The sequence below is a fragment of the Columba livia genome, chromosome Z (assembly GCF_036013475.1).
Source record: "Columba livia isolate bColLiv1 breed racing homer chromosome Z, bColLiv1.pat.W.v2, whole genome shotgun sequence".
NCBI lineage: Eukaryota > Metazoa > Chordata > Aves > Columbiformes > Columbidae > Columba > Columba livia.
The window spans coordinates 14,671,292-14,696,291 of NC_088642.1; the positions used below are offsets into that span (position 1 = coordinate 14,671,292).

The window sequence follows — 25,000 nt, forward strand, 5'->3', positions numbered from 1 at the left end:
GCAGGTGCCCTGCAGCTGAACACACCTGCTGTGAAATGCTATTTCACATGCATGAGCTTCAAGTCCCCTGATTCACCCTCACTTTGCTTTACCGTTCTTGCATTCTGCCAGGACAGGGCAGCACAAATTTCCTTTCCCTTTCTCCTTCCCTAACTGTGTACTGTAAGCAACATACATTTTCCTGTCATTTCTACATGGCAGCAGAAGTGCAGAAGGAAAGACAGATCACTGTGCAGGCTTTCAAAATACATTCAGTTCTTTCCTCAAAATTAATTTCCTACATCTATATCTTGCGCAAGGTAGTGCAGGAAACATGTATGTACCTCTGTGCATATTTTTTTCTATAAAATGTCAAATATAAAAATATAAAATCACAAACACATAGTTATCTGGGGAAGGGATTAATTGAGTTTTTAGTAACAGAGATCTCCCATGCAGCCATAACAAGCAGCAGCAGATCTCTCTTTGGATCATTTCAGCAGACTGAGATCCAATCAACAATGAAGTAAAAAATACAGTTTAACTATTAAGAAGATACTTGTCTTGGTTCTTAGATCACCTTTCAATCAGTTGCTTCAGAGCTAATCTAAAGGTATTTTTCATTTGCAGATTTCCTACCTTGTTTAGAGTGAGATGTACTATGCAGTACCTAAAAATAACTTGTACCGTAGCCCTCAATTTTGCAGCTGTCCCGTAGGAGAACAGAGCCAGGGTTACAAGCTTTTGCCTCAAGCAAAAAGATAATTGTGAGAAAGGCTGCAAGAGCTGCCACTATCTCCTAATAATTGGGCAAAGTGGGAAAATGCTGCAGGCAAAATGCCACGGTAGCTCCATTAGGTGACCTAATAGAAGATGTCAGCAGCTTTTGTGGTAAAGGGGTTATGTTTTGTTTCGCTAGGTCTTTACTGAAGCTGGTAGAATAGAAAATATTTGCAATCCAACATAGTAGGATCTCTTTTCTGTATCATATTGGTGGATCTGCCAAGTGGAAATCAAAAAAAATCACTTATTACATTCCTTATCCATTTTCATGTGTTCAGAGGTTTTCAGTCCAGAAAAACCCATTATGGTTATCCTGCTTGATTTCTATATCAGAGTCCAAGGATATTTACTTGTAATTCCTCTGTCAAGTCCATATCTTGTAGCTGACAAACAATGTAATTTCTGGAATACCACACACTCTTCAATTAACGTCTTTGAAGTAGCTAAGCATCCCTCATGTCCCCAGATAAACAGAACCAGCAGTCAACCACTCTTGTGGGTATCTCTGTGAATTTATCCAGCAGCAGCCACCCACCATCAAATCTTGTTATATCTACTAGATTAAAGAAGTTTCTCCTGTCAGAAAATGTTTTTTTCCTATGTCGATATGCATCAACTGCAATGTCACCTCTTAATCTTCTCCCTCTGCTTGATAAGCTAAGTAGACCGCCCTACGTTTGTCACTATAAGGCAAGCCTGACAGACCTTAAGGCATCTTGTTGATATTTTGTGGTCCCTTCCTAAATTTCCAGTCCTATTCAGAAACATAGACACCAGATTAGGCACAACCATAGAAAAGTACCATAATTTCCACACTCCTGCTCAACGTTGCCATGCTTTGATATGCCCTGTTCTAGCAAAGCATCAGGGAGGAATTGACGCTGGCTCCAGCACAAGGCCAGGTGGAGAGCAGGTGTTTTCTGGAGCACATCCCTCTGCTCAGTACAGTGGGGTCCAGACTGGACTAACTGCTCCATCTCCTTACCTCTCTGGATGAACAATAACACTGAACAAGCAGCAGTTTGTCCCTGATGCTCACATGTAAATTGGTAAAATTTACATCTAATTTACATTTACTAAACTGCTGCTTTGCACATCAGGATGCTAAAGCTCATTTTAAAAAATAGATCTTAAAGCAAAAAATCCCAGGCCTTAGTTTCCTCAAACACAAGAGCAAACAAAAGCCCCAATCCCACATACTTCTCCCTATGGGAAGACTCTCATCATTTTCCACAGCACGCATTAAGACCCATGGAGGTCTGCCTGTGAAGACTATTTGTAGAGCAACTTTAACTGGTAGTTGCACCATTAAAATCAATTAAACTTTTGACAAAGGTGGAATTACCCACCTGCATAATTTTTTGCAGTATCAAAGTCTACAGTGAGTACCCTAGCAAGCATAGAAAAGTATAGGAAAAGCCCTGAAGTTTTCCTAGCATGCAAATCTCCTTTTTTCATCAGTAGAACTGTTGTTTGCAAATGTCTGCCTATGCAAAGCTAATCATGAGAGAGAAACAGAAGTCAACAAACTGAATCAGAATATGAAGAGCAGTAGTCCTTTTTTCCAGTGCAGGGCTGTGTTTATGATGGAAGATGGACTAGCATGAGGAGACAAAGTGCAGCAAAGACACATATAGAGCCACTACAAAGAGAAAATGCAACCTGAGCAGGAATGCAAACCCTACTGAAATTAAAAAAAAAAAGCAGCAGAGTCTTTCCATTGACTTCAACAAGCTTCAGACTAGACTCTGAATGAAATCTTTTCCTTATTTCAACTTGAAAAAGTATAAGTAATTCCATTCTTTGAAAGATGGACACAAAATAGCAGGATAGTAGTTTCAAGACAGTGCTAGAATTGTTTTGCAGGTCCTCCCACATTTCTTTCAACACATGAAAAATGTTTTCTTCTGTAGAGTACCCTTTGAAGTCCCATCGTGTTTTGCCATGGGAGAGTGGTCACAGCATGCTTCACTCAGAGGCCTTGTGGGCATCAAAGTCCATAAATGCAGCTGAACGTCAGTGGTTACACTGTACAGCTGAGGATGTGTTTGGAAGGACACAATGGAGTGAAACTGTATGAAAATAGTTGCCATTGCAAAAGTATATTCTTCCATTGTAAGTAAAGACACTTGTAAGGACTCTGTCACAGGAGACATGGAGGCTGCTAAGGTCAACATGCCATGCCATATAAAGCATCTTTTGAATAATAGGTGACTCTTCTCCAAGAAAGAAACAAGTCTAGCTGAAGTATGCAAGGCCTGCTTATGGTCTGCTTATACCTGACACACCACAGGGAGCTGTTCACCGGTGCACCGAGTGCCTCTCCATGAGGTCAGGCAGTTTGAGTCAGTTTCTGAAGGCGACTGTCTTCATCAAGGCTGTTCCCAAATAGACCTGTCTGCATCCTGCCTGTAGGAAATTCCTGTGATAATGGAGTAACGTACTATAGATGCTACACAACACCTTTTGCAAGCTTTTACAAATTGCTGGGAAAAAAGTTATTCTTTGCTGAAACAGTTAGTGTCACCCAGCTTTAAGATAAAACATGCTGCCTATCCCACTCAGACTTCACAACCTCTGAATTTCCTTCTAGACCTAAAGATTATCCCACTGTATTCAGTACTTGTCAGGCCACACCTGGAATACTGTGACCAGTTTTGTTCCTCCGTATACAAAAAAGATGCAGACAGGCTGGAGAGGGTCCAGAAAAGGGCCACAAAGGTGATTAAAGGACTCAGAAGCCTGCCATATGATGAAAGACTGAGAACTGGGCTTATTCAGCCTTAAGAAAAGAATGCTCCAACATTTAACATGTGGCCACAAAGAACATGGAGACTTCCTTTTTATAAGGAGTCACATGGAAAAAACAAGGGACAATGAGTATAAGTTACTCCTGGAGAGATTCCGATTGAACACAAAAAGAAAATTTATCACAATGAGAACAAACAGCTATTGGAATTATCTCCCCAAGGAAGTGGTGGATTCCCCAACATTGGAAAATTTAAAGATTTATCTGGACAGGGTGCTGGGCCATCTTGTCTAGACTGTGCTTTTGCCAGGAGAAGTTGGACTAGATGATCCTTGTGATTCCTTCCAACCTGGTATTCTGTGATTCTATGATTTTGAAAGCCCTGGTGCTCTGACATCACTTTTCCTTTTACTAGTCACACGTTGGGTCTTGAAGAAAATGACTTTTGAAATCATTATTGTAGCACCTGGGGCATGTAAAAATGCTGGTGCCTACCTAGAAGGCAGAATATATGATATACAAATGTCACCTCTCTTCTACTTCCCAACCTCATACTTCTGTTTTTGCAGGACAGAGACTCACAGAGGTCTCAGATATGGGCAGGACTCCTCTGGCCTGGGTGCTGTACAGAGAAACATAGGGGGACCCTTTTCCTCAAGAAGATACACACAGAAAACAGCAAAGAGGGAATCTGACAGATTTGTAAAAAGTCAAGTAGAAAGTCAGCAGCAGATGTAGGTGTACAATCCCATAATATAACTCAAAAGTTACCATGCCTTTTCGTAGCACATATTTTTGAGGCCTTCAGTAGGACCCTGCCATCAATGACCCCCAGCTTCCTCATCGTCTCAACTGTTAAATACAGCTCAGGACCCAAAACCTTCACAAAATGAGAAATTTGTTGTGGCATAGCAACTGCTGATACCACTAACTACTAGCTCTGAGTTTCTGTATATTAGTTAGGCAGGGCACATGGCAGGAAAGTGGAAGGGATTTATTATTGTCCTGGTTTTGTCTGTGATAGAGTTAATTTTCTTCCTAGTAGCTGTTATGGTGCAGTGTTTGGGGTTTAGAATGAGAATAATCTTGATAATATACTGATGTTTTAGTTGTTGCTAAGCCATCAAGGACTATTCAGCTTCTCGTACTGGCCTGCCAATTAAGAGGGCAGGGAGTGCACAAGAGGCTGGGAGGGGTCACAGCCAGGACAGCTGACCCAAACTGGCCAAAGCGATATTCCATACCATATGATGTAATGAACACTACATAAATTTGAGGGAAGGCGGCGGGGAGGAATCAGTGCTCAGGGACAGGCTGGGCGTTGGTCAGTGGGTAGTGAGAAATTGCGTTGTGTATCACTTGTTTTGTATATTCTTATATTCTTGTTATTATTATTATTATTCTCTCTTCCTTTGCTATTCAATCAATCTGTCTGTATGTCAACTCACAAGTTTTTCTCCCTTCCCTCCCCCATCCCACTGTGGGGGAGTGAGCAAGCAGCTGTGTGGTGCTTGGTTGCTGGCCAAGGTTAAATCACAACAATCACCCTCAAAGCCTCTTAGACTGCACAGGTTACTGATCAAAACTGCAAAAAGAAGGAAAAAAAAAAAAAGTGAGCATTCTATTAGCTTTGCTGCTATGAAAACAGATTAGTGAGCAATAACAGCTTGTTATTTCTCTCCCCTATCAGTTTCCAGACTCAGGCATTCCCTCTAAAAAACATGCATCTCAAGTAGGCTCATATTGCAGGTTGACTCATAGCCAACAAACAGGCCAGTACCTCTGCACCACTGCTTCTGAATATGCTGTGTAGAAGCAAGTACCTGACCTACCACATGGTCTGACCGTCCAGCGTCTGTACCACTGCCAGACAGTGCCCAGGACCTTCCCCATCGTTCATGCAGATGCTGTGTAATACACAACAGATAATTTTCTTTCAAGGCAAGATCAGATCAGTTCTTGTGGGCTTTTTATTACGTGAGCTTTCAGTCTCTCAAAGGTACACCTCACAGCCATCCTTGGGTCACTTAAGGTGCTAATTAAACAGTATTTTTCAAAATGTCCTGGGATATGTCTCACTACCTACGGCAATAGGAGATACATGAAGTCATCACGGTTAAAAGGATGAAGGATAACACCATCATTATCTACATTAGCTGTGCCACAAAAAGCTGTTATGGGAACACAGGTGAAAATGGTAATACAGCAAATTTTCCCCAGCATTCTGTCCCATCATTAAGAAAACCGACCACAATGTGGGACAAACAACGTGGGTTACATTTATGAGACCTTGGAGCACAGCAGATAAGTAATACCTCCTAGCCATGAACTCTGAGGCCAGGTGCAGGGCATTAGTGATAAGACTGTCATTTATGCCTATACAAACGCAGAGCACCATACACTGAAAGCCACCATTAACCTCTGCAGATTTAATGAGTTATATACCCAACAACAAAGCTTTTGAAATAGTTACACACCGCATGAAGTGTGGCAGGAGTGTAAGGAGAGTCTCCCATCCACAATGCTCAGCACAGTCCTTGAAAGGAATTGCCTTTAAGCAGAGTCTGGGAGTAAAATGAAAGCCACCTCTTAATTCGGATGGATTTGGACTGATGAAGTGACATTGCAAAGTGGTTTTGATGCATCTTACAGCACTTTAACTTCCCTTGTGTGACAAGCTTAAAGAAAAAGGGACAAAGTAAGAGAAATAAATAATAGAACACTTGTGAGACTAATCACAATTACTGAGGTCCAAATTCAGCTTTGCAGCTTAGATATTTTCCAGTGAAAACACATAATTTCAAAATACTAAGTATATTATAATCTCTTTCATTGAAATAGTCATTTTTACCCGCAGGCAATAAATCAGCCAATAGCAGGAGGTAAATCTGCTCAGAGTGACTTTGCAAAGTTTTATTACTTCTACTGAGGACGTATTGGGTGTGTAGGGTGGGAAGCTCTGAAGCAGCCAGAAAGGTGGGTCCTGCTCATACAACCTACTGCCACTGCAATCCAAAGGAGAATTGGGTCAGCTGTGTTTCTGCCATCACCCTCAACAGTCTTGCTAAAACTAGTTGTTACTTTTCTGAGTCAATGAGGGATGTGTTCTTGTTGGGAAAGTCCTATTATCAATAGTGGTACCCAGCGTGCCTTGCTGACCTGGGGGAGGCTAGCTCAGAACCATGTCCCCAGCCTGTCAGCACACAGGAAAGCACCACTATGGGCCCTTCAGTCAGGTGTGGTTTTTTTGCTTTCTCTCTTTTATAAAACCTTGGTCACCTTTAAAAAGTCAGGAAATTCAAGTGTTTACTGCCAACACTCCAAGTGATACTATATTTTTAAAAATAATATGCTTTTCAGAGTTATTTTAAAATGCAGCAGAAGGCATATTGTAGAAGTCTTGTAGTTGCCAATATCTCTCTCCTACTACCCTGTGCATGACTGGCATGTTTTAAAGCCTTAGTCTGCACCGGAACCCATTCACCTAGATCCTGAGCTGAAGCTCATTGACATACCAAGCCTTAGGTAGGACCACTCACTGGGAGTTGGGACTGGGTCTTCCTTCACAGGGGCCATGTATCAACTTGCAGCTTCCTGTATTAAATAAACGTACATAAAATTAATAACAGTTCCTTTCAGAAATTAACCTCACTTTGCTCACATGCCTGTGTTGGAGAATGGATGAGATTTGGAAGTCCTTTGGGGCTATTTTTTCCTTTTAAGATCATTTACCCTGTCAGGCTACAGCAACCTAAATTTTGTACCCCATATTCCTGAGCTAGGATTTTGAAAGTTTCCCCTTTTTTGTGGCTACACATCTTGACCTTTGACATCTTCATATGGAAGAGAACAATGGGTGAAGAAGTAGTAATTTCTTAACTGCTTTAGGCAGAGGTCAGGCAGGGCGATAAGCTGTGAGTCAAGGTAACAATGCAGTGGATGGTCCCATTATGAGTGCTTTGTGTGTCAGTGAACTTGATTCATACTTAGTGTGAATAGAGGAACTCTCAGCTATTTCAGGAATGTCAGCAATTTTGTCGTAAAGCAACTTTGATCTTGCTCCAATTTCCCAGGCTCATTCATTAGCTGAGAATGTGGAGGGTAAGATAGGCTCTCTATTCTCAGAGGCTGACTGCCTGCTACTTAAATAAATCACCTACTTTTTCTCCTTGTCCTTCTTGTAATAAAACAATCCTTCACAGGTCCTTTTGCCATACGATGAAACTTTTGACTCCAAGGAAATCTCTCTGATGCATGGCCTAAGAGGAATGCCTTTGATTTTTGAAACTGAGGGTTGGATTCTATAAACATACCACCCCAAAGCTGATCAGCCCTCATCTCCCCTCGAAGTAATATGAGACATGCTGGTGACCTTTTGATACTTTTGACGATGTGGAAGCTGAAGAAGTTTCTAGCCCTCGAAAAAAAGGGGGGGGGGCTCTCATCTTTGTCCTGCCAGCTCTGTGTGTTTTTTAGCTGGAGCACTCTGTTCCCTCTCCCTGGACAGGCTCTCTCATACAAGGGCTATTGGGGTTGTATGTGAGCACCAGCTGGACTAAACTTTCACATGCTGTTTGCTCTCTCGCCCTCTCAGCGGGGGTAGAAGTCTGAGCAGACAAGCATCTCTCTGAGCAGGGTTTGCAGCAAGGGGTTTTTTACCTACTCTGCTTTGGGATAAAAATTAATATCCTAAGCATTTCCCATTTGCACTGGTATTATAATATTTTTAAGAACATTTTAAGCTAAGGATCTTTTTCTTTCTTTTTTTTTTTTTTTTAATTTTTTCCCCCCAAACAATTAAATCTCATTTCCCACCTCCTTTTCTCCCCTGCCCCTGCTGTGAAGCAGGAAGTCACCTTTTAAAAAAATGTTCAGTGAAGTATAGAGAAGCTAATTGATTCATCCAAAGGTCAGAGGGTGTCAGCAGCGGAAGGAGAAAATGAAGCAGAGCATCACGAGTCTCCGGTGCCAGCCTTTAGAAAACATGCTGTGCCTCAGGTTTCCTCTACAGCACTACCTATGTTTTTCAATTCCTCTCAGTTAATTTCATCTGAGAACCCAGTTTTTCAGTATCTCAGAGTTCCTGGCTTTGCAAGCAGTGTGTTCATGTTCTCAAACAAACAACACTCAGAACTTACCAGCACAGTTGTTAAGTCTCCTAATCTTACACATACTTACCTTAGGAAAAGAAATCACAAGCACACTTGTTCAAACAATCTTTGTGCCAGCTTTCCCCACATTTTAATCTTATAAAAATGTTTCAACTACACAAAAGGATTCAGAAACATGTTTATGAACATTTTCCAAACATTTTTTAAGATTACAGTTAAAGCATTATAATTGCCGAGCAGTGAGATTTTGGAAGCAGCTATCCTATGGCTTCATCCTCTCAGAGCCCACTCTCCACACCTCCACTCATTTCAGCAAAGGCTTGGTGGGAAAGCTCTGTGAAGCACAGCCTCTGGGTCTGCTAGGCATTTTTATAAGAGCCAGTGCTGGCTGGATGCAGAACATGTGTCAGGGTCTTTGTAAGCCCAGTCTGTTAGGATATGGTGAACTCTGGCTGTATAATTATCCAGCTATGTGCAATATGAGTCAATACTAATGGGAGAGAAAGCCACCTTTTCCACTTAACTGCTTGGTTAAAATCATCCCTGCAGGTGCCAGGGGCATCATCTTTTGTTCTCATTTTTATAGCCCTGCAGTGAAAACCATGATATCTTTTCTTGCTTCCAAGTCAAAAATGGTGTAGTATCAGAAAGCAGAAATTATACTTTGTGCTGCTAAAAACAGCCTCTCCCCATGTTTTGTGTAATGTGAGATGCTGCAGGGAAGAACAAGGTTCTCTTCTTATCAGCATACTGCTTTTAAAACTACTTAGCATGTGGTTTCCTTGGACAATGAATGTATTTCCCCCTGTGAGGCAGGAAGATCTGCTACAATCTTGCTCTGCTGCGCAATAAATCAAGCAGTTCAAGTATGCTATAATAAAAATACTTGCTTTGAAGTACAACCTTAAAAGTCTAATTTACTGGTTGTAACAATGATGCCTTATCATGTTGGCTTTTTTTCCCTTCAGCCTGTTTTCTCTGTCCAGTTGTTTTGTTAACATGTGTGGCTGTCTAAAGACTGGATTTTAGATTCCAGATGTTTTGGCAAGACAAGCACTAAACGGTCATACACATCCCAGAAACCTCATACCACCCAAGTAGCTGTCATGTCAACTGGCTAGTGTAAGCCTGCCCAGATGATTCCCTCTCTTTCTCCCCCTAGATGGCTGCTAACCCTTTAGTCATCAATACAGAATGACAGAAATTCTTTTCCACAGCTACTATTACAGAAACATCCAGGGTGGGGGATATAAAGCCACATGCAAATAACATCCATGTGGTTTTCATGGAAAGAAAAGGTATTTTAATTAAATAATTAGTTCAGGCTTTTTTCCTGGTGAACACAGTGATTAGCTCAATGATTAAAGGTATACTTACACACACTGGCACACATACATGAATTCACACACACATATGCATGCAAAAGTGCCTCTTTTGCAGGGTGTTTATCGTGCCACTGTTTTTGATCCAAGCTTTTTGATGCAGGAAAACTGATCTAGCAAGAAGAGAAAGCTGTTTATTTTATGTATGTACTGATGGGAGAGGTGTCTTCTTTGAAGAGGACAAAGTTATGATTTGCCACTTACTACACAATACCTTTACAACTTGTATGGACTTTACTAAGGCGTTCCTTCACTGCTGGTGGCCATGAGTTAAAAGAGAATTAAACTGAGAGATCCCAAATTGCACCTCAGTAGAGATTAAGCCCTGAAGCCAGCCGTTAAAAAACGGAAGGAAGAAGGATGCATAAGAAGTCAGGGAAGTAAAGCACTGCAAATTGTTTTAAACAATTTTCTATGTCTTTTCTCTCAAGGGAAATACTGGTGTGTAAATTACTAGACTATTTCCATGTTTCCTCATACATTTTCTCCTACTTTGAAAACCTTATGTGTTTAAGTAATTTTAATTTCCTTTTAGTACTGAAGACTTGCAGTCCCACCACAGCCCCAGTGCTTTGGATGAAATTGATCTCACCATAGTCAGACTTTCTGCTCTGTGTTTGTCAAAGAGTCTATCAGCTTTCCTCTGGATAGCAGCCACAAAGGAAAAATCAAAGACATTAACTCCTGAAATGAGCTGACCATCACAAATTGTCAGTTCTGCCACTGCCTGTGGGGATCAGCAAAGGAAGGTTTCTTTCTCTCACCTAGGAGACCCTAGTGGCAGATCAAAGATTGGGTCTTTGGATTTGGTGAGTGGGAGAGAAAGGATAACTTCACTGACATTAGTAACTGATTGTCTAGGGCTTTACAAGGGATCAAAAGAATGACTGAATTAAGCAGAGGAATAGTGAGGTAGAAGAGTGATGGGTAACATAAGCTAAGATTGGGGAGAGAACTTGTAAGTGAGGGGTGCAATCTGAAATCTGATCCAGAAGTTGCTGATTCAAAGAGAAATGGCTAAGCATAAGTGATAGGAAAAATAAATTATTTTAGCCATTGTATTTTTGATGGAGTAGACTAAGATCATCTGCAGAAGAGGAAAACGCATTATGAGAGGGGAGAAGCAGCAGAAATTATGGGTTAACAATTAACCAAAGAGACCAGAGAGAGAGAAACAGACGTTGGACAACACGGTCAATTGCAGTGTAGAACAGGCTAGGCTGGAATCCGACAGCACAGTACTCAAATGTGGCCCTGCACGGTGATGTGGCCAGTGGCAGCTCCTCAGGTGAGGTTACTCTTGGCTTTGGATGCCCCTGGACAGAACTGGCTGGAGCTGGATATTATGGGAGCAGGAAAGGGGGAGCCACAACAACATTAAGACTGTGAAAATGTAGGATTGCTGAGTTAGAGAGACTCTTCCTACTTGCACAGGTGTACCTCCCGATTTCTGTCCATCTGAATCTGGGGACTTCCTTTGCCCAAATGCCATGGTTCTCTAAACTTCACATCCGGAGATGTTAGAGCTTTCCAAGAATAATTCCCCCAAATAATTTTATAAGCAATTAGTTAGACAATGCTGAAAAAGACACATATAAAGCATTGCAAGTGACATTACCATAATTTAAACTACCAAGCAGAAAAATGGACTGTGTTTTCACAGGCCTTTTCTTACAAAGATGACCATCACAGACTGCCTGCTTAATAAAAGATACCACACTGAATATCTGTTAGCAGTAAGGCAAAATATGTCCGTCCAAAGAGCTCCTGAAGAAACAAACTATTAATCTTTTTGGCTCAACTCAAATAATATTCTATGTCAAATTCACCATTGTGAATTCCAGCTGCATGTATAGGACCCCAAAAGGTACCATTCTTTGCAAATTATTTGATATCTAGACTTCAGTTGCACCTACATAATTTAAAGCTTAATCCTCTGTCTGCTCATGAATATGAATATGAATTTGAATCCTACTGGTTGGGAAAATCTGTGATCATTAATATGAATTGTGAGTATAGTGGCATTGTCAATGCCGTAACAGTGAGTCTACCAGATAACAGTCATGCCCAAGGGTAGAAAGACATCTCCTCTGTCTGATGGAAACTGTGTGCTGGGGTGTGTTATTGAGGTCAATTTCTCCTCTGAGTCTTTTAGACTGTTTATCGAACTCTTACTACAGTAAGGAGTGTTGAAATAAATGCCTCCAGCTTCATGTGTTGCTGACCCCAAGACATAGCTCTAGGGGTAATGTTTAACAGTAATGTTTCAAGGTCCTCCTTTGGTTCCCCAGTGCCAAATTAATAAATCTACTTTCTTCAGGGCATTAAAAAAAAAAATAATCTTTCAGTTTTGTTCCTTTTTTCTGGAAGTTTTTAGACCCTCTGTAGCTGAAACTCTGTAATTTCTTTAGCCAGGGAGACTGATATGAGCAGAACGGGTATCTGAAGTTCATTAAAAGCAAGTCATGTGAATAATAACCTACAAAGAAAGCTATTAATAATGCCTGAGAAACCAACAGGGCTTCAGGATCTGGCCAACTTGTACAGCTTTCGCATTAAATCATAGAACACTGAGCCTTCTGAATGAAGGCCAACTCCAGGGAGATAAGTGATGGTAAAGGATGGGCTATTATGCCATTACTCTGGTTCCAGTTTGTACAGATGCCATCCCATTTGTTTCAGAATGATAGGAGCTGTTATAGGGTGATCAAAAACCAAAAGGGAAGACTGGTATTTTTTTTTTAAGTAAAATAAAACAGTATAATTTTTCTTGAGTAAACTGAGGTGCTACTGGCAGGGTAAATTGCATTTTTTCATGTCAGTAATCACAGAAGTAGCACAGATTGCAATTGCTAACTGTCCAAACTTAGCTGCTAGTGTACTGCATGTCAGACATCCATTGAGATAGAGTCTTTTTTATTCTTAGATGAGAAAAGGACTGTATTTCAGTCTAAAAATCAAATCTAGATTTTGGTTATTATTACATTGCTCCTGAATACTAAAATACTAAAAATTCCAAGCCAAAAGAGTACATTCTCTGTCTTTATAGACGTGTAAGTACATGTGTGTATGTGAGTGTACATATAATTCAGATACATATACAATTTAACTTTATTCAAGAAGACCACTCATGCTATTTGGTTTTAAAATGTTATAATGATAACCTGTCAAAAGTTGACATAAATGTTTAACATAGATATTTGTGTGAGTCTTAAATAACTATTTTTCAGTTTGTTAATAGCCATGATAAATAATGATGGCTTATTCCATATGTAGGCTACTCCAATGTATTCACTACACTCAAAAACCAGTCTTGAACTTTCCCTGTAACATCCATCAACAAATTATTTGTGCAGCTGAAAATAACAAGAGAACAGAGGAAGCCACAGAGGTTCCAATTGGCAAGACACCTGGACAGAAGCTTAGACCCCAGCTTCTTTCCTCTTTTATTCTGAAACAGAATAAGTGGACACAAAATTTTCTATCAGAGCAAGCAAAATCTGGACAAAAACACTGTAAACAGCCAGTCAAAAGGTTGTGAAGGTCAAGAACATGCAGTTAGTCTCAGCCACTGGCTGCTGGAGGCTGGGAAAATCTGTAAGGGAAGGCTTATGTTGTATATGCTTCTTGCATATACTGAGCATCTGTAACTGACCACTGTCAGCAGAGATGGGATGCTAGACAAGACAGACTTTTGTTCAAGCCCAGTATGTCAGCTTTTATGTTCTTGCGCCAGGTGACAACAGAGCTATCTTGAGGCGAAAAAGAACAGCGTCACGAAAATACTTTATTTCCCCCAGGAAAGGCACCTAGCATTCTTTTTGTTAATATTTGTATCCAAATACACCTAAGACTTCTCTAAAGTGAAGAAAATATTGGTGATGGCATCACTTATCACTGAATCTTCCTTTCCTGTAACAGTCAGTCATAGCTGTAGCTTTGCTCCATGCTTGGACGCTTCTTCCTGTCCACCTGTCACTTCCATGGCAATGACTGCAAGATACTCATATCTTTCTTTGACTGCTGCCTTTCTGCCTGCCTCACTAAAATTGTGTATGGACACTGTGAAATTTGGTCCTATGAATAAAAGCTTAGGTGCAGAAGCATAACAGTTATGAAGACGTAATTGCCTCAACCAAGGCCTGAATTAAAGTAGACTGAACACACATATATACAATATAGGTATCTTCCCTTTTCCACATCCATTCTCTGTTTGAAATAAATATTAGAAACAACTGTGGATAAATCACAGTGGGTTCGGGTCTGAAACTGGGTAGGTGTCTACCTGCTGTTTAGGATCCTAAAGTGAGAGTCACCAAGGATTTAGATACTTAAATGCTTGTTTCGGTGTGGTAATGCAGATAACAGCACATTCCACTCATGTGCAGATATATTTGTCTTTGTTGGGCTGTACTGAAGATACCTTTACTTCTTGATATCTGACAGAAGATATGCCACTACTTAAGGTCTCTTGTTATCCCTCTCCATGTTGGAAGTCAAACCCATAGGTTGTTGTAGGCACAACATTTACCTTGCTTTATTTTAAGTGCAATGGATATTTGCTTTACCCTGATTTTAAAAACTTATTTTGCTTCACAGGAACATTAAGAAACTCTGATAGCCACCAAGCAATTTAAATACGTGGTTTCAGCTCCATCTCCAATCTGTTGCCTACAAATCAAAATATTGTGTCACTATTCATTTTCCACTCTTCCCCCAGCCTGCTAAAACCAACATCATTAGCTTGTTTCTTTAATTAGCCAGCTACCTGCATTGCCAAACCAGATTGCTATGGGCTATGTCATCTTACATAGCTTGCTTATTAGCAGAACTTATTCCAGAAAAATATAAACAGCTAAGAGATTACCAGTTACTCCAGAGCTGTCAGGATGTTTCCACAATTACTGCAGTGTCCATGTCACTAGCAAGTGCTAATCCAGGCATGTGACCAGTGATGTTTATACCTACCAGATAAAGGATGGCTTTATAGGTAACTAAGAGTTATCCTGGGGACTTTCTTAGACTCATGAGGGGAGAGGGAGAGGGAGAGGGAGAGGGAGAGAAATAAAGTTTAGAACAAGGGCCAAAAATGTCAGAAAGGCCACTGAAGGTGAAGTCTAAATCCAGTATGGTAACTTTAGAAAGCACTGTGCAAGTATTTAGCTGCATGACTCCTGCTAGAGTCAATGTTTGCAAAATATCTTAAAGATGGCTAGCATCTCTGATGTTGCTTTTTCTCCTCCAGCCAGCCTCATCAAAAACTCTACACTGGGTGTTTTTCTAATACAGTTTAAGTAACAGCTAGTCTCCTATTGAATTTCCAGTATGTAGATTACAGTTTGCTTAGTTTTTCTTCTGGAGTTATAAAGTAATTACGGAGAGACCAGCACAACAGATGATAGAATGAGTTAATCTCTGCTGCAAGTCCACTGATTTGAGAAGCCAAAGCACCAGTGCAGCTAGGATGGCATAAGCCATCTTAACTGAGCAATGGGTTATACCACAGGCATGGCTGATCCTTTCCTCCTCTCTTTGGTATGCTTTGGAAGCACTCATGAGTTTTCCATGCTGCTGGGTTGATCCTCACGGGGTCTTTTATTGGGAGCTGTGGACTGCTGAATAATACAAGCCAGGAGACACATAAGCACGAAGGTGACATCGGTACCCTGTTAGATGTCAATGGCAGCCCAGCTGACGTAATCTTTCACCCTTTTTCCCAAAGTAAACCTTCACAGTTCAGCTCAAATTGATGTATTTTTACTGAAGTGCCTGGAGCTCCATTTCCACACAACTGGCTCCTTTTTAATAGTTCTTACAGTTCCTGTAATGAGAATGAAACACAGTCTTTGAAGACTAAAATGCTGTTATGTACTCTGAATGCACTTCATTTGGAAAACCCTTTGCATGACAACACAGCGCAGCTGGGTGAATGGCTCCTTTTCCATCTGAGGACAAATGGAAACAGGAGGATAATGCAACCCCTTCTCCAGCGAGAATGTGCCTTGTACAGAAGCCTCACTGTATTCAGGTGCCTTTATAACTGGGCCCTGACACAAAGTCACAAAGAAGGTACAAGCTGCTCCTTAAAACAGCCTGATGCATCAGCTGTATGTACAGACAGATCTATTGTCTGGGTGACACTCAGAGCCGTCTATAATAGTGCTCTTTTCAGCTTTGGTGTGAGTGACATGCCTACTGATGCTCTCAAAGGCTAAGCCGGGGGTGGTCAGAAAACTTCAAATGGCCCAGGAGCTCAAGGGACAGGCTATCTGCTCTAGATACCTTGATAGGGAGTGGGGGTCCTTTGGGAATGATTCATGGTTGACAGATAACAACTCCTATTGCAGTGCAAGGCTATGCTGGATAAGCAGCTAACACCTGAGGTTCACTTTCCAAGTCCTCTAGACTCAACCCTATCAGAACTCTGGCCCAGCAAAAGGAAGGGCAGCACAACAGGCCACAGACATCCCATGATCACTTCAGCACAGCACTCCTTCCACCGGGATAAACACCACTCCCTCACTCACCTAGCTCCTGAGCACATGAACACTCTGCTGCATTTGAGGAAGTTCTTGGCTGCAGGAGATGATTCACACAATCCTCTGCTGTTGTATAAAACATAAGCAACTGCTCAGAATCTTCCCAGAACTATCTATGTGAGTATGTATGCAGAAGCACTGCAATTGAAGGCAAATGGCAACATACTACTGTGGGATGCAGTGAGAAACTTTAAATACTCAGAGAACAAACTGGCAAAGTTGGCATTATTTTGCTTGGCATTGAGCTGGCTCTGTCTAAAATAGTTGTGGACCTTGGATCTGAAAGCAGAAGCTGATTATTTTGTTCCATATCCTACAGAGATCTGAACTCTCCTGCTTCTTAGTTTAATCAATTCTGACACATTAAAGTTAGTTTCATTAACTGCAGAAGAAATTCTTCTGGCTTACCCTTTAACACAAGCTGCAGCAATGCCAGACAAAGTTCTGTTGCTATGCCTTGATGGTAGGAAAGCTTGAATATCTGACTGCCTGAGGAAAAGGTGATCTCATGTGGAGAGGACTGTACCTGGACAAAGCCTGTATGACTTACTACTGGCCTTGCACTGAGGTGCTGGACCTCGCACCACAAGGCTAATTATCCCTGATCAAATACCTCCTTTGCAGAAGCTACTTGGTTGCTAGGCAGCAATTCTGGCTGAGGTGGACACCAAGACACCAACCAGCAGAAATCCAGGAGAACAGAGAATACCCTCCCCTGACACCAGTGGAAAGAATCTCTGAACAGGAAGAGCCAAAAACTCAAGGAAACATCTGTTTACAGGAGAGAAGAATGTGCCTAATTTTGCAGAAAAGTATCGCAGAGAAAAGCCATTCCCACATCCCCTGTCCCTCACTTAATCCTATGCCAAGCCAATATGCTTTAGTTTGAGTTGAAATGTTTAATGGATTCATTTCAACAGCCAGCCTCTCTCTGTCACCATCAAAACATGAGAGTAGCTAGGAAAAAGTTCTGCCTTTCTGATGGTGGTGTTGGGGCCTGTTAACACTCAGGCTGACTTCAAATTGTTTAAGCCTTGTATTGCTCCTTGTGATAAGAAGCCTATCAGAACAAATGAAACTAACTGGCTTTTGTTCAGGAAATTAAACTGATATTGAATGTTTCACAGTGCAACCTTACTGAAATAAAAATGGATCAAATGCTCAATACCCCCATACTGCAGGCAGGCATCTGCTTGTATACAAAGTAGGAGTGGCTGTATGCATATTGATCTAATCTAAAAATGACAGCTTATTATCAAAATGGGATGAAAGCCTAAGCCACTAAAAATACAGCTGGAAACCGCAGTTTCTCAGAAAAGTAGATTCCTGTATGACCTCCACCTCAAAATAAAACCCCAAATGACAACAAAGTGTTGAGTTTGCAGTGCTGTCTTTCACTTCAACACCCCTGTGCAAGTAACTAAAGATAAGAAGGGTTTGTTTATATGTGTGTGTGTGTGTGTGTGTGTGTTTGGGTTTTTTTGCCCTCCCTCTATTTTTTCCTTTTTTTTTTTTCTTTTTTTAAAATATGCTCTATAAACATGTTTCAGGACTTAAATAATGAGGCAAACTTTGAACTGTCTTTGTTCTTCTGTAAGAATCCAAGCGGGAAAAAAGTTGGTCTTTGAGGTTGTAGGAAGTGTTGCTTTAGATTCTCCTGTGAAACCCATAATTCAATTATAAAAATGCTCTGGGCTTCAGAACAATTCAAAGGTGAGAAATGAGACAAAGTTGTGTTCCATTGAAATCCTGAGATACAATAGACTTTCCTAGGACATCTAATTTACACAGCTGTGGCTTTATAAGAATTAGACACACCTAGAAGATCAAACCCACATGCCAAGAAAAGGTTCCCAGGACTGAAATGATAAACATGCTGACATCATAGTCATTGATTTGTTTTTAAAATGCAAAGGCCTGTACAGAAAGATTATGCTCTGATAAAAATCCCATTATTTGAAACATATAAATGTTTTCTATTGTTTGCTTCTCAGAGTAGCTGGAAAAATGTGATGTACTGAAGATAAAACTGTTCGGACAAACACAGTAAAAAACCTACAAGGAATGAATTATAAGACATCTGAATTTACAAGAAGCTGTTATTAGTTATAAGAGAATGTTGTTCCATCCCAATCAAAGACAGTTTACCCAGGTTATGAGATAGATCTGAAACAAAACACTGGATCTGAATGACATTGAGTGTTTCTCTTTTAGGTGCTTTCTCAAATTCAGAATGAGGTCTGACTCCAGATTTCACATATTACTTCAACTAAACAAAATACAGTAAATAAATATAATTAATAATAATAAATAGTATTAAAAAAATACATTCTAAATAATTAAAGAGGAACAACACATAAAATTTCTGAGTTCCATCTCCTAAATGTTTCTTTCTTTCACTTACTGAAAGCCAATTTTTGACAATGCATTCATAATGTCCTCAAATCAAGGTAAATCATGAGTAGCACCACTGATGCCAATGAACTAGACCCACAAACTGAGCATAATAACAGATATCAAACTACTGTGACAATTTACAGGTACAGAGTGCTGAGCCTAATGATATGTTCCTATTGAAGTTTTCCATAACTGAAGAGAATAATTTGCAAGCAGGTACCTCAAATAAATTAAATCAGAAAATATGCAAAATTATTTTTATCACAAAGGCAAAAGTTTTAAAAATCTCTGAAAAAATTCAGGGCAATGCAACTTGAAGTAACCAGGAAAACGAAATATTTTTTAAAGGAACATTCTTTATACTTCCCTCAGCATGCATTATGAAATTTAGATCCAATGAGAAGCAGAAACATTTTCTTATCAGGATTAGGTGAATGGTCAATAAGAGCAAAGAGTACAACATGCCATTATGTTTATACAGAAATTAATACGATGTGTTTTCTTTTGGAAAAAAAAAATCTCGTTAGACAGGAAATTCCCATTGGTCTCTTTCCCTCTTCTAAGATCTAGGTTCACACCAAGTCACTAGTACATGAAATACAACAAACTTAGATAAATCTTGGAACATTTTTTGGAGAGAACCCTGAAATTGGTTAACTGTTTCTATAAAACAGGGCCACTTTTCAGTCCCAAGGTGACCAAGTGTTCTCATTTCAAAGACTAGAATTCTTCATCCTAGGTTTTTGTGTAAACTTTAAGTGCATCAAAATCAATCAAAATGAAAAACAAAGCACTACTTTAAGTGTACTCTACTTTTCAATGATTGAATTATGAATGATAAAAATATCTGCACACTGCAATAAATAAATAAGGGATAACAGTTACAGTATATTATAATAATATATGCTGAAAGGTCAATTAAGAAGCACTATATTTATATAAAGTATAAATATTTTATGTGAGGAAATGGGAAGAGAGTGTCTCAAGGTCATTGGATGAGCCTTCCAATTGCATTAATACAAAAGTGGCAATAGAGAAGATATGACATTTTAACTAAACAAGTACTCTGAATGAGCCCAGTTGAATAAACTGTTTTGCAAAGGGTACTTCAATTGGATAATGCTGTGGTAATAAAAAAGGGCAATAACTTTTTTACAATATACAGAGTTCCATTATCTACTCTGCAAGTGCTCCTTCTTTGCCTCTTTTTCCCAGAGGGCAAGGGGTGTGGAGTAGATTCAATCACTGTTCGTTCTAAAGAAGAAGCTCATAAAATTTAAAGAGATTATTTGGCATTAATTCATAGTCAAGAATTACAATGGCCAACAGAAGGGAAATGAGCTCAGAGCCTTTTCCTGAACAATACTCGACCTTACCATTGCTGATCAAATAGCTGTCTTGCGAAGAAAACCAAGTTGTATTACCAGGGGAATTAGCACAAAAAGAAGAAAGCTTGTCACTGGGATTAGAAAACAAAGTGAACTGATTTGATAACATATTTATAAATTGCTACACTACATTTATACCAATAAAACTCATTCCAAACAACATTTGTCAAAATATTTACTCCCCAGTGAGCTTCACTTACATTTTGAAGTAAAAAGGGAATTTGATTTCCTCCTCTGATACTCACAAACACAGGACCAGACTCACCAAGATGTATTATGTTGGGGCTCTGGCCTGTTTTGCAGACATCAGAAACTTCCCCTCCTCACCTCACACCCGCAAGCAGCCAGTCTGGACCTGTTCTCATACTCACACAATTACTGAAATAAATAACCAAAGGAATGCAATACAGAAGCCTGTCAATCTGCTAACAATGTATATACAGCATGGCTCCACATTTGCATACCAGCCCACCCAAAACTCTTCTGTTAACCTACAGCCAGTGTTCTGGGAACCTCTGCTGAATCACAGAATAGTGTGAGTTGGAAAGGACCTTCAAAGGTCATCTAGTCCAGCCCCTCTGCAATGAGCAAGGACATCTTCAGCTAGATCAGGTTGCTCAGAGCCCCGTCCAGTCTGGCCTTGAATGTCTCCAGGGACGGGGCATCCACCACCTTTCTGGGCAACCTGTCCCAGTGTTCCACCACTCTCATTATAAAAAAATTATTCATTATATTTAGTCTGAATCTCTCCTCTTTTATTTTAAAACCGTTACCCCTTGTCCTATCACAACTGGCCCTGCTAAAATGTCCGTCCCCATCTTTCTTATAGGCCCCTTTTAAGTACTGAAAGGCCGCAATAAGGTCCCCCCAGAGCCTTCTCTTCTCCAGGCTGAACAACCCCAGCTCTCTCAACTTTTCCTCACAGACGAAATGTTCCATCTCCCTGATAATTTCTGTGGCCTCCTCTGGACCCACTCCAGCAGGTCCATGTCTGTTCTGTACTGAGGGCTCCATAGCTGGATGCAGTTCTCCAGTCAACAGACATTATCAGGCTTTGGGTCTCATTGCCACAGGAGGCTGAAATTAAGATGGGTTCAAGAAGTGATCAGACACATTCATGTAAAGAATCAGTCATGAGCTAGTACACACATAACATTGGGTAGACCCTCTGACTCAGGAAGCCTCTAAACCACAGACTACTCTAAGTCTGGAAAGTGCAAAAAGGGCAACATTTCTTAGTGCCTGCTCCTTGCCTTACTTTTTTTCCTAACATCTGCTGTTTCACACTTCCAAGGGTGCAACAGTTTGCCAAACAGATTTTTTGCCTTAGCTCGCCTAGCTTTGCAGGTAAGCAAGGGCACAGAAGCTAAGTTCTGTGAAATTAAGAATACAAGACTGTGATTCCAGCTACAGAAGTGAAGGACAGAGAAGATGCCAGGTCAATTGTTTGCACTTTGGGGCTGGGGAATGCCAGGATTTACTTTTTTCACTGGCTTATTCTATTTTCCTTTATTCTTCTGTTTTCTAAATAATTAAAGAGGAACAACACATAAAGTTTCTGAGTTCCATCTCCTAAATGTTTCTTTCTTTCACTTACTGAAAGCCAATTTTTGACAATGCATTCATAATGTCCTCAAATCAAGGTAAATCACGAGTAGCACCACTGATGCCAATGAACTAGACCCACAAACTGAGCATAATAACAGATATCAAACTACTGTGACAATTTACAGGTACAGAGTGCTGAGCCTAATGATATGTTCCTATTGAAGTTTTCCATAACTGAAGAGAATAATTTGCAAGCAGGTACCTCAAATAAATTAAATCAGAAAATATGCAAAATTATTTTTATCACAAAGGCAAAAGTTTTAAAAATCTCTGAAAAAATTCAGGGCAATGCAACTTGAAGCCACCAGGAAAACTAAATATTTTTTAAAGGAACATTCTTTGTACTTCCCTCAGCAGGGCAGGGTTAAGGCACCCTGACACTGATGATCAGAAATGGACAGTTCTACTTTACATCAGGTCTTCAGCTTTGATACTTGGTTTGTTTCACTCTTAAGTGAAAAGAAACGCTTCCTGAGCACAAGTCAACAGAACTGCTTAATGACTGCACCCTATCATTTATTTAAAAGGGTTACCTTTTTATTTTGCTTCCTCTGACTCTATAAGTGAGCAGACACACAATCCTAGCTCTCAGAAATTCTCTTATCAATATTGCAGCAGTTCCAAGTAACAGGGTTTCTTCCAGCAGAGCAGCAATTTTGCAAGAGAGATGTTCTGAAAGTGCCCAAGACAGCTCTACTGAGGGTTATTTCTTACATAAATGAACTGGAGAACCTGTACCTGCCAACAGCTCAGTTTGCTTTGAGAATTATTTATTCCACATCACTCTAACAAACATTTTGAGAATGAGTTCCCTTCCCCCTCTCCCTGCCCCAGGGCTATTGTTGCCCTGCAAAATTAAATTTGCTCATTTCAGATGTGCTTAAGAAAGACCTAACTGCTATAAATAAACAAACAGATAATACAACACAAACAAAAGCTGAGCCTGCCAAGTCCTAACAAATCAAGGAGATGACATTGTTTGTACATGCTTGAAACCACAGAGAAGTGAATGATTCCAACCCGAAGCAAACATGCCGTGCCAGCACAAACAAAAATTGGTATGTCCACATTTCTGATATGCTTCATATACACAGTTCTATACCCAGCCACCATGAGAATTTACTTGGCATGTAGTTCAGGTTCCTGATCAAATAGTTGAAAATTAACTCCATAATGAGGCTAAGATGGGTGTGGGTTCAAGATCTATTATTAGGTGGAGTGATCTTTTATAGTTCTCTGCAAATTACACCTTTGCATTTCTAAGTGCACTTTCTTGTGTAACTTCAGGAGCATTTTGTGATGCAGATGGTCACTGTGAATGGACACAATGTGAGCTCTCTGTAACCCTTCATTTCAAAATTCTTCAGGATCTATGGAAATCTTTCCACTGACTTCAGTGGGCGTATATTACAACAGCAAAGCTGAATTTTGCCGTCTTTCTATTTTCTTCAAAATTAAAGGCCTGCCTGAAAGTATGATTGGTTAGTCTATGCATCAGAGAAAGGGGTTCTCAGGGAAAATAGCAAGCTACCATGCTTGATATGATTCATGTCCAGTGATAAATTCTAGTGATAGACATTGTCTTATGTTTTTAGGATATGTATTGCCTCATACACTGTCATAATCTTGAAAGTGCACCATCAAAAGGAAGACTTTTTCAATAAGAAGGAAACACATTTGTTTAAAGTATAAACACTTCAGTTCTTGAAGCTGTATTGTATAAAATCCCCTGTGCGAGCCCGAATTCACAATTCTGTTAAATACAGGAAGTAAAGAAAGTTTTGAATTCGAAACAGGATTAAAAAAGAAAAAAAAAAGGGGGCAAAAAAAAAAGTGAGACCTGGGTTTGCTTTTGAGGAAAGGAGAGAAAAGAATGGGAGAAAGATGTATTCTCAGAAGACTCCTCAGGGCAGGGGGCAGGCACAGCTCCCCGCCTGAAGCTGAAGGTCAGTGCTGAGAGGAGGCATCCAGGAGGCCACTGCTGCTCAGTTTGGGAGGGGAGACATCCACTTTAATCGAGGACATCAAATACACAGAAATCTTTTTTTTTTTTTTTTTTTTTTTAAACAGTCTCATTCTAAACTGGTTTGCAATTGTATCTTAACGTTTTACCCAGTCCAGATAACCTTGTTTTCTTTGATGTTAGGTCTTGACAAATTTGTGAACTCTAGGAAAGGTGATCCCAGGCTGTGTTACTTTCACAAAACCAGTGAATGCCTGTGAAATGGCTCATGCAGGCAGAGCACAGAGAGAATCTCATCAGTAAGGACAAGGTCAGCTGAAAGACCAACATTATCAGGTGCCAAGCCTCAGGAGGAATGGACACCATCTCTTCCACAGAGAGATCAGCATAACAACACTCTTGACAGTGGGCAACCCCAAATTATCAAAGATGGTAACTGCTAAAGCTGGCAAAGAGACATCGTATTTTCTCAGTGTTGGCTGACAAGGTGCAATCTGGATGTTTGCCAGGAAAACAGGATAGGTTGCTGTTGTTCCAGCACAGGATGCTATTGCACATAAATTGAAGGTAAGCATGCAAGTGCTGTGTGTTTACCCAAACAGGGCAGCCCTGGGATTCTTGAGTGGCCTTTTTCTTTCAACACTGCTAATTAATACTTATAAGATATTCCAAATAGAAAAAGCCAAAACACATGTAAAGGGTTATATTTCGACACAGCCTTTTCTTTGTCACTGGATTTATATTTAGTCCATTTGAAACAGAAATATAATTATGACAGGGTATAAACATGCTGTTAAGATGACTAATCATGCGGATCCTGTCAGGAAATCAACTTCAGGTATCCCAGGGCACCTGAAACTTCAAAAATACCTGTTATCTGCTGAAAGTGTTTGTTTCAGTGTCAAAATATAAACCCAGAACCCTTCACTTTTCCTTTTACCTTCCTTTGGTTATGACTTTCCTGACATATAGCTCTTTTCTTACTAGTTTAGTGTCACCACAAGGTCTGAACAAAAAGGGAGAAGCATATATGAAGCATGTGAGCTCCTTGTGATAGATAGAAACAACACCTAGGTCATCAAGCAGGATATTAAGGCCTCC

At 40.2% G+C, this 25,000-nt stretch overlaps 1 long non-coding RNA gene across 1 annotated transcript in view; it reads right to left on the minus strand.

Annotated features, from left to right (window-relative positions):
- The window catches only part of LOC110365781 (uncharacterized), a 142,681-nt gene that overhangs the window by 42,724 nt on the left and 74,957 nt on the right, over positions 1-25,000 (minus strand). The window contains exon 2 of the long non-coding RNA XR_010469106.1: positions 7,027-7,105. This is a non-coding gene — a long non-coding RNA (uncharacterized LOC110365781). The remainder of the gene's footprint in view (positions 1-7,026; positions 7,106-25,000) is intronic.